Raw genomic sequence first — 9,706 nt, forward strand, 5'->3', positions numbered from 1 at the left:
AAGGGAGAGCTGAAAGTGCAGAGATGGCTGAACAAAGGACCATGATGGATTATGCCAAACCAACCCTCACCGGGGCAGCCTCGAGCATTGTGAGATCAGCAATAGCTGCCAACAACTTCGAGGTCAAACCAATAATCATTCAGATGATTCAGAATACAGTTCAGCTCTACGACTTGGCTCATGAAGACCCGAACACTCACATCGCCAACTTCTTGGAAATATGTGACACATTCAAGCACAATGGAGTTAGTGGTAATGTGGTGAGGCTCAAATTGTTTCCGTTCTCATTGAAGGACAAGGCTAAGACGTGGCTGAACTCTCTCCCAACTGGATCGATCTCTACTTGGGATGAAATGGCCAGTTGCTTCCTATCCAAGTATTTCCCTCCGTCCAAGACTGCAAAAATGATGAATGATATCACCACCTTCTTTTAGCAGGACGGAGAGTCATTGTATGAGTCATGGGAGCGTTACAAGGAAATATTGAGGAAAGTCCCTCATCATGGACTTCCCGTATGGTTGCAAGTTCAAACATTGTATAATGGGTTGACCAAAGCCAATAAGATTATTATGGATGCTGCAGTTGGGGGATCCATTAATAACAAGACCCCCGGAAGTTGTCCATGCACTCATTGAGGAGATGGCTGCAAACAATTATCAATGGCATTCCAAGAGAACACAAGTTATGAGATAGCCCGGACTTCATAATGTAAACACCTATACAGCATTGTCTACACAAATCGGTGCCCTCAGCAAGAAGATAGATGAAATGCAGTTGGCAGCCATGCATGTTTAGACCGTAGCCTATGAATGGTGTGGGGGAGGTCATATCAGCACTGAATGTCAAGTCGGAAATCAGTTCATGCAGTCCCCCGAGCAGGTAGATTATGTTGGTAATTCGCAAAGGTAGCAAGGCAATCAGTGCCCCTGTGCACTAAACCCCCGATGGAGGAATCACCCCAATCTGTCTTGGCAAAATCAAAATGCAGTGAAACCCTTTCCCTAAAATTTCAATCAGCTGGAGAATAAATCTAATCTAGAGGAGCTGATGACCAAGTTCATATCAAGTGCTGAAACGAGATTTCAAAACCAAGAAGCATCGATCAAGAACTTGGAGACTCAAGTGGGACAGTTGGCATAGATGATATATTCTAGAGTCCAAGGCACTTTACCCAGCAATACCGAAGCAAATCCAAGAGAACAGGTGTGCAAGCCATTACCTTGAGGAGTGGTAAGGAGCTGCAATAGGTGGAGAAGAAGGCAAAGGAAGAAGGCAAGGTGAGCGCAACCCTAGAAACCGAAAAGAAAGAGGAAGAGCAATCTGATTCAAAGAAAGAGAAAAGTCAACAGCCGCAAGTACCATTTTCGAATAGGCTAAAGCAACACAAATTGGGAAAGGAAATCGGTAAGTTTCTTGAAAATTTTAAGAGTTTACATATTAACATTCCTTTTGCTGATGCTTTAGCCCAGATGCCACACTATGCAAAGTTCCTGAATGAGATATTGGCAAACAAAAGGAAACTGGGAGACGTGGCTACAGTTGCACTGAATGAAGAATGCTTAGCAATCCTCCTCAATAAGCTACCTCAGAAACTGAAAGATCCAAGGAGTTTCACTATTCCTTGCACTATAGGCAGTTTGAAAATTAATAAGGCATTGTGTGATTTAGGAGCTAGTATAAATCTGATGCCATATTCAGTTTTCAAGAAATTGGGGTTGGGTGAACCCCAATCCACCAAAGTTGCATTGTAGTTAGCCGATAGGTCCATCAAGCATCCTAGGGGAATCATAGAAGATGTGCTTGTTAAGGTTGACAAATTCATTTTTCCAGTAGATTTCATAGTGTTAGACATGGAAGAAGACGTTGATGTCCCGCTTATCCTAGGTTAACCCTTCCTAGCTACAGGAAAGACAACGGTTGATGTCCAAAAAGGACAACTCAGCCTTAGGACTCAAGAAGAGGAAGTAACTTTTAAAATGTCTGATGCTAGGAAACATGCATCTTCTAGTGATGACTCATGTTGTATGATAGATGTCATTGATTATGCGGTTGATGGATGTTTTCAGGTCAACGGTCAGCACCTCAAACCATATGTAGCGGATGGAGCATTGCCTACCCCATCAACTGTGTACCTAGATGTTCATTGATGCCATTGTGACATCGAGCTTCAGACGGAAAACAAGCGCTTATTGGGAGGCAACCCAATGCTGATAAGTAGTTCTTATTTTTATTTGTTTTTCTATTTTTCTTTTTTCGTATCATTTGAGTTTTTTTTTTAGGATTTGAATTTCGCAGATTGCTTATTACACCTAGTGTTTATCATTCTCTCCTCCTCCTAGTTTCTTTTGGATCTCAACAGTTAGAAGGGCCAAACAGAAGAGCCAATTCAGAATTCAACACGCTCTTTAGGGAAGTTCTCTAAACCCCTTTAATTGCTTGAAGTCCCACTACCCTCATTGCTAAATTCATCTTCAAATTATATAAACATTGAAGGCAATGTTCATATTAAGTGTGGGGGAGGGAGTAGCTATGCACCTCAATCACCCCAATACATAAATGCATTGATAGGCCGAATAAACTGGAATTTCCCTCAAATTTATTGTTGTTTATAAGGTTAACTCCAAGAGGGAATACGACGAGTTAAAGGAAATCACTGTAAGTGCTAGAATTCATTCCTGTGAATTATCCAATTGTATCACAATACATGAGGTTAAGGAAGCCGAATAAGGCTTTCATCATGACCAGCACTAATTCTACTCATGTGTATAGAGCACTTGATCGAATTCTTGATGAACATTCGAGCCATTAGTGCACTTCATGAACTGTTAATGCATGAATTCCAAAAATTGCAAAACGAAAAAAAAAAGAGAAGAAGAAGAAGAGACAAAGTCCAAATGACTCCGTTGTCATGAACTAAATAGTAAAACTAGCGGTTTATGATATGAGTTCAGTCCCAACTCCGTTATTCCAAGCTGAATAGTAAAACTAGCAACTTGGAATATGAGTACTATTATCTACCTCTAGCCTGTGACCTGTGTGAGATGGAGCATAAAATGCACTCACACGAAAAAACAAAAAAGAAGAAAAAAAGAACAACAAAAAGAATTCGATGACGACTGAAGTTCAAAGAGACAAAAATATAGTTGAAAATTCAATTAAGTGCATTGAAAGATTTGAGACCAAGCTCGAGATGATGGTTAGTTATGGCGGTCAAGGAGCTGCTATACATATTGAACGGACTTAAGTGCTGGAGCATGAAGAAGCTCATGTTATCCCTTCTTTTGTTCTTATGTATGTGGTAAGAGTGGTTAATCATGGGGATGCATCGGAGTGCTTATGCAGTATTTCCGATCACTTAACGCATTCTCATCCTAAAAATCATTTGATAGATGGAAATAATCTGGGGGATGATCAGTTTATGGGTAATATCTTTGCTTGAGCAAAAGCTTAAGTGTGGGGGAGCTCGATGTATGCGCATGCTACACATCATTTTTATTGTTTTATATATGGTTTTAATGATGATTTTCATGATTTTTACCCTAATTGAGAATGCTTTTAGGAAATCAAGAGTTTGGGATAGCTTAGGGTGAAGATAGCATAAAGACATGTTGATAGGGTGAATAGGGAAGCATTTTGGCCCATCTAGAAGAAAGACCTAGCGAGAATCAAAAGGAGAGCACTTTGGCCCATAAAGAAGCAAAGCCCAATTCGAAACTCTATGGGAGACACCAAGGAGAGAGCCCAGCCGAAACTCAATGAGGGAAGCATTTCGGCCCACCAAAGAGAGAGGCCCAACTGCAACCCAATTTGCAACCCTAGGGAGACCCCAAAAAGGTGGCTACCTTTAGAGAGGAAAAAGAGGGCTGAAGGGGAGAGTATAAAAGAAAAGAAAAAGAAAAAATTAGGGTTTGAACCCCTGAAAGCAAATTGAAGAAGAGAAGTGCTGAAGAAGGAAGAGAAGGCTGTTGAATGCGAATTGGAGAGAAGAATATCGAAGGTTGACGCAACAATCATAGGTTGCCTTCTTCTTTGGTTCTGCGATTTCAATAACCTAGGTTTGATTAGGGTTTATTGACTTTTATTTATTGAATCTTTTTTCTTTCTATGATTTGAATTAGGTTGGATGTTAATTCAGACCTGTAATTAAATCTTTTATGTTATTCGATTAAATGGATTCATTCTTGGGATTTAATGATTAGGGTTTTCAATTGATAGAATAATCTTAGCCGACTTGTTCTTATTTATTGGATTGCTTGAGAAAGAGTTTAGGTAATCAGATTATCTAATCAAGAAAAAGAACTGAATGCATCTTATAAATAATTTGCATGGTTCTTTTGGTGTTCATTCATACACCAATTGATGCCCTTCGAATTTTGTGTTCTTAATGCATCTATGGGGATAAAATTCTTGATAGAGATATAGGAATTGTCACCCATAGATAGAGTAGGCTATGCTTGAGAGAGGCTGCTCATACCATTAGAGTTTCGCCAACCCATGACTGAATTCCACATCAGTTGAATAGCTTAATGGTTTAATTGCTGAACCGATTCTGCTAGTGTTTACATACAACTTTTCTTCTCATTGCATGAAGGTGGTTTGATCCGAAACTGTTTAGGGTAGCTTGCTAATTAGGAATTAGGGTTTTTATTTGTTTAATATTTTGGTTATCAGATAACAAAAGTTTAATTCAGTACTAGTAGTTGTTGGATCAATCCTCGTGGGAGCGATACTCTATTCATCACTGTATTACTTGATTGGCCAGTGCACTTGCTAGTGTAATCTATACGCATCAATCAGTAAAATAGTTGAAATAAAACCAGAAATCTCTACAAATTCCGCATTTCCAACCATAGAACCAAGCCCCACCGTTACACAGTCAAACCTCCAAAGGTATAACTAAAGCATTAAGAAATTCCCTCAAATTTGAGCACACAGAACCCTAATATTGTTCAGTGAGTTCCAAGAGAACCTAAACTTACTAGAGCTGAAAAATACGCTGTAGAAATAGAACTAGAATCTTAGAAGTGTCCGTATTGAGTTGAGATTAGGAGCTTAGAACCGAGTTGAATCCATAAGGAGGCTAAAGAATAAAACTATGCAAGAGAGAGAGAGTATGGAGTGTGTTTGTTGGTAATTATACCAACCTAAACTAACCACTCTTCCGACAACCTAAACTAACTACTCTTTAGTAAGATCTCCATTCAGGAACACGGTTTTGATATCCATTTGCCAAATCTCGTTGTCATGGTATGCTGCTACAGTTAGTAGGATCCTAATGGATTTAAGCGAAAAGGTTTCCTCATAATCGATTCCCTCTTTCTGAGTATACCCTTTTGCCACAAGACGAGACTTGTAGGTCACAACCTTACCATCAGAGCCCTTTTTCCTCTTACAGATCTATTTGCAACCAATTGCTTTTACCCTAGGGGGGCAGATCTACTAGAGTCCAGACTCCATTGGCCTCCATTGAGTCTATCTCAGCTCTCATGGCATCTACCCACTTTAATGAATCTATGTCCAACATAGCTTCCGTATAAGTCACGGGATCCTCCTCACTTGTTTTGGCTTCTACCAAGTAACTTTATTGGTCATAGCCGTAATGAATTGGAGGCTTGGATACCCGGGCAGATCTCCTAGGTTGGTTATTATCTGGAGCTTGTGGGACATCTCTCACCACCCCTGAGTTTTCCTCATCAATAACAACTTCTTGATGATGATTGTTCAGGATGTAATCTTCCTCTAAGAAGTGGGCATTTCGACTACAGAACACTTTCTGCTCTCCTGGATCATAGAATAAATATTGTACAGAGCCTTTGGGGTAACCTACAAAAGGGCAACGATTGGTCTTAGATTCCAATTTGTCAGCATTTGTTCTTTTAACATGTGCAGGATAACCCCAAATCTTCAAGTGTCTCACACTTGGTTTTCTGCTAGTCCAAAGCTCATAGGGAGTCTTCAGAACGGATTTGGTTGGAACTTGGTTCAGCACGTATATCGCAGTCTCTAATGTGTATCCCCAAAAGGATGTAAGTTATTCCGAGTGTACGAGAAGTGATCGGTCCATATCCAATAAAGTCCAGTTTCTTCTCTCTGACACACTGTTTAATTGTGATGTAGTAGGAGGACCTAGTTGTGATACTATCCCATTTTCTTTTAAGTAGTCCATGAATTCATTAGAGAGATATTCGCCTCCTCAATCTGATCGAAGGGCCTTAATGTGTCACCCCAACTGTTTCTCGACCTCTTGCCTGAACTCTTTGAACTTTTCAAAGGATTCTGACTTGTGTCTCATTAGGTACACGTAACCATACCGAAAATGATCATCGGTAAATGTTATGAAATAAATGTGTTAGTTACGTGTCCTAACATTCGCGGGACCACATACATCAGTATGTATTGTTAATCTTTCAGGCTTACCGTTAAAAGGTCGTCTCGTCATCTTACCCTGAAGGCAAGGTTCAAAGGTTGGAAGATCTTCTATAGTTAAAAAATCCAAAGGACCATCCTTTACCAACCTTGTGATACGATTTATTTTAATATAGCCAAGTCGGTAATGCCACTGGTATGTGGGATTAACTGTATCATGGGTTCTTTTCTTAGGGTTATTATCCAATGTAGTTTCGGTTATATTTGTTTCTAGAGAATGATGGAGAACATAGAGACCATTCTCAAGTTTTCCATATTCAAGGAATTTGTTATTCCTTTTGATAATAATCACATTATTAAAAAGAACAGAATAACCATTTGCAATAGTTTTGAAACAGAAATCAAATTTCTTCTTAACTTGGGTACATAAAGACAATCTTTTAATGTAATTATTCATTCTTTGAAATACAATTCTACAGTTCTGATGAGAGTAGAATTTATCATATTTTTATCCCCAATTATTCTGTCTTTTATATTGAATTAGCACCTAATTGGACTCATATTTCTGTTCAAGGCATGAAAGAAAGCATCAAGAGCAAAGAAAGACAAATCGGATGATTTTTCACAGTTTCGGCACTGTTTAATAATCTGGGCCTAACTCGCGTATCCGAACTCCAACTGGGTCAATTCAAGACTCACTGGAAAGATAAGAGAAAAAGCCACAAATTTTATGTTTTGGGATTTCACAGATGCAGCATGCATCGAAGTCAAATCAGGGCCCGAAATCATGAAAAATTCGTAGGAAGGTCCAATCCGCAACTGAAACCCAACTTGTAAAAATGCCTAGCAGCAGCCCAATTCGCAGAGGAGGTCTAATACGAACCCAAGAACAAGAAACTGAGAAGAGTCCTTCTAGATATAAATTCTTGATGTAATCTTAGAAAGATAAAAAGATTGAGTTCATTAGATAAAGAGATAAGAGTAGGATTAGAATTGGACTTTCTATTCTTGTAAGATAAACTTCAAGAGGAAGTAGAAGACCACCCCCTCCCCTTAAGCTATATAAAGGAGGGGAAGGACCAGCTTTAGGCATCACTGAATCACTCAACTTTGGATTTGAATCAAGAAGCAAGGAGCAACCAGTCAAGAAGGGTTCAAGAAAGGTTCAAGAATTCAAGAAATCTCAAGAAGAAAGTGGCGGCAAGAGGAGGGGATTTCAGCACCATGTGCGAATTCAAGAGTTCTTTCTTTCCCTTTGTTTGTTTTAATTCTTCTATTATGAACTGATTTGTTTCTTGCTAGGGCTATGGAAAGCTTAACCATGTTAATGAATATATTTTTATCTTTTTGATTTATCCAAGATTGTGATTTCCATATAGTCTATGAATTATTGTGCTTAATGCAATTAAGAGCTTGGCCACCTCTTAATTGATTTGAATTATGTGAATGAATCAAGAGAGGAATTCACATAATCAACTGAATAATTCATAGTGTGAATTGAATGGTATATAGAGATATATATACATGATTTATCTGAATTTAATGGTTTTCTTGGACTTAATGCACTCCCATCTTGAAAGCTCTACTCGAGAGATCGAAGGGCTACCTGATGGGCGTAGGTTTAGCATATCTCGAGAGAGAATATTAAATAACATTGGAAATACCTCAGCTTATGGGAATGACAAATAATCTTGGTTAATTGAGTCCATTAATATTCATTACATTTTTTAGGTGGACCAAAAGCCCTAACGATTTCATCCATTGCCTATTCGGTTAGTGATCACCTTTGTTTCTATTATCTTTCTCTAATTTTTATTTTCAGTAGATCTTGCTCAAATCTAAGATTCGATTGTCCAGATAATTAGGGATGACGATGGTTCTAATACTTATTTTGTTTAACCCCCGTGGGAACGAAATTTTTATACTACTTGATAACTAGTGCACTTGCTAGTTTGGGTTAGAAAAAGCAACCCCATCAAACCAACAATTGGGTCCAACCAGTTTGGACCAAATCTGATGTAAACCGGCCCAAGTTTTGGTATCCAATTCAAGATTTAATTCAAGAATAATGATCTAAAAAATAAATTAAACCTAGATAATAAAATTATCAAAAAACAAAATCAGAGTGCTGCATTGTGATTTTCTTGGACATCCTGCAAACCTGCAAAGAACAATTAATCACAGATTGTAGAACCGATATCTGTAAAATCGCATATCACAAAACTTCTTTCTATGAAATTTTCTTCTCCTCTGTTGCACACTCCAGCAATCTCCAGATGGAATTAAAATAGAAAAACCTAATTTTTTCTATTATTACATCACATTGAATTCCTATACAATTTGTCTAAAATAAATTATTTACAGACCAAATCGAATAGAAAAGAAACAACAGGGTGTGCCAATCTTGGCACCAAAAAGATCCAATCTTCATCATATGTGCAACCCAAATATTCAAGAAACATTCACAGAACAATTCTATAATTAACAAAATAATAAAGATTTATTTTCCAGATCATCCACCCCAAATCTGGAAACCAATTCCCAGAAAAATGCAGATTCAGATCTGATCTAATTTGGTTCAAGACTTGATCCTGGCTCTGATACCACTGAAGGGATGGGAAATCCACCATATTGATGGCCAAACCCTACAGGAAGGTTGGGCGAAATTTCAAAATTGTTTTTTACCTCCATCCGGGAATCCTATTCCCAATTTAGAAAACTATATTTTCAAGGTTCATTCTTGTAGCCAAATCGAACCAAATTTGAAACCTAGATTAGGGAGGAATATACCTGATACAGAATCCATGCAAAAAAACTCCTCCCAACGCAGGTGCTCACGCTCAAAGAGTGTACCAAATCCTCCCTCCACTAAAGGTAACACAACTTAGGATGAGGCACAATCAACAAGTAGTTCTTCACCAAGAACCATTTGGTTCTTCGACAAGAATCGAATGAGGTAGTGAGCACAGGTTTAGAATTGTTTCTTCTAACAAGAAACAATATCAAGATCAAATCTTGATCAGTCCCAAGAATTGGAGATCAAACAGGGTAGGGGCGGCAAGAGCAGGGAAAAAAAGAACTGAAGGCAGGATCAGTCAAATTGAGTTGTCTTTTGTAACATTTATGTGTCTTTTTCAGATCCGCCCTGCTCTCTATTTATAGCTTTAAAGAGAGAACCTCTTAATCTGATTAGGAGTCTCTTGATCCAAATCTTTATTTGGATCTGGACTCTTTAAGTGATAAGGATAATCCCTTAACTTATCTACAGTTGAAGAACATCTTATTCCTAATCAAATTAGGAGTTCCCTGATCCAAATCTTTATTTGGATCTGGATTCTTT

The 9,706-nt window shown here is 38.4% G+C and overlaps 1 non-coding gene across 1 annotated transcript; it reads right to left on the bottom strand.

Annotated features, from left to right (window-relative positions):
* Window positions 1-401: 401 nt before the first annotated feature.
* On the bottom strand, window positions 402-508 carry LOC148874164 (small nucleolar RNA R71). Its single transcript, XR_016106214.1, has one exon. It is a non-coding gene; the product is annotated as a small nucleolar RNA R71 (small nucleolar RNA).
* Between the last annotated feature and the right edge of the window lie 9,198 nt (window positions 509-9,706).

This window comes from Nelumbo lutea, chromosome 1, assembly GCF_056320005.1.
Source record: "Nelumbo lutea isolate HS-2025 chromosome 1, American lotus-T2T, whole genome shotgun sequence".
Classification (NCBI taxonomy): Eukaryota; Viridiplantae; Streptophyta; class Magnoliopsida; order Proteales; family Nelumbonaceae; genus Nelumbo; species Nelumbo lutea.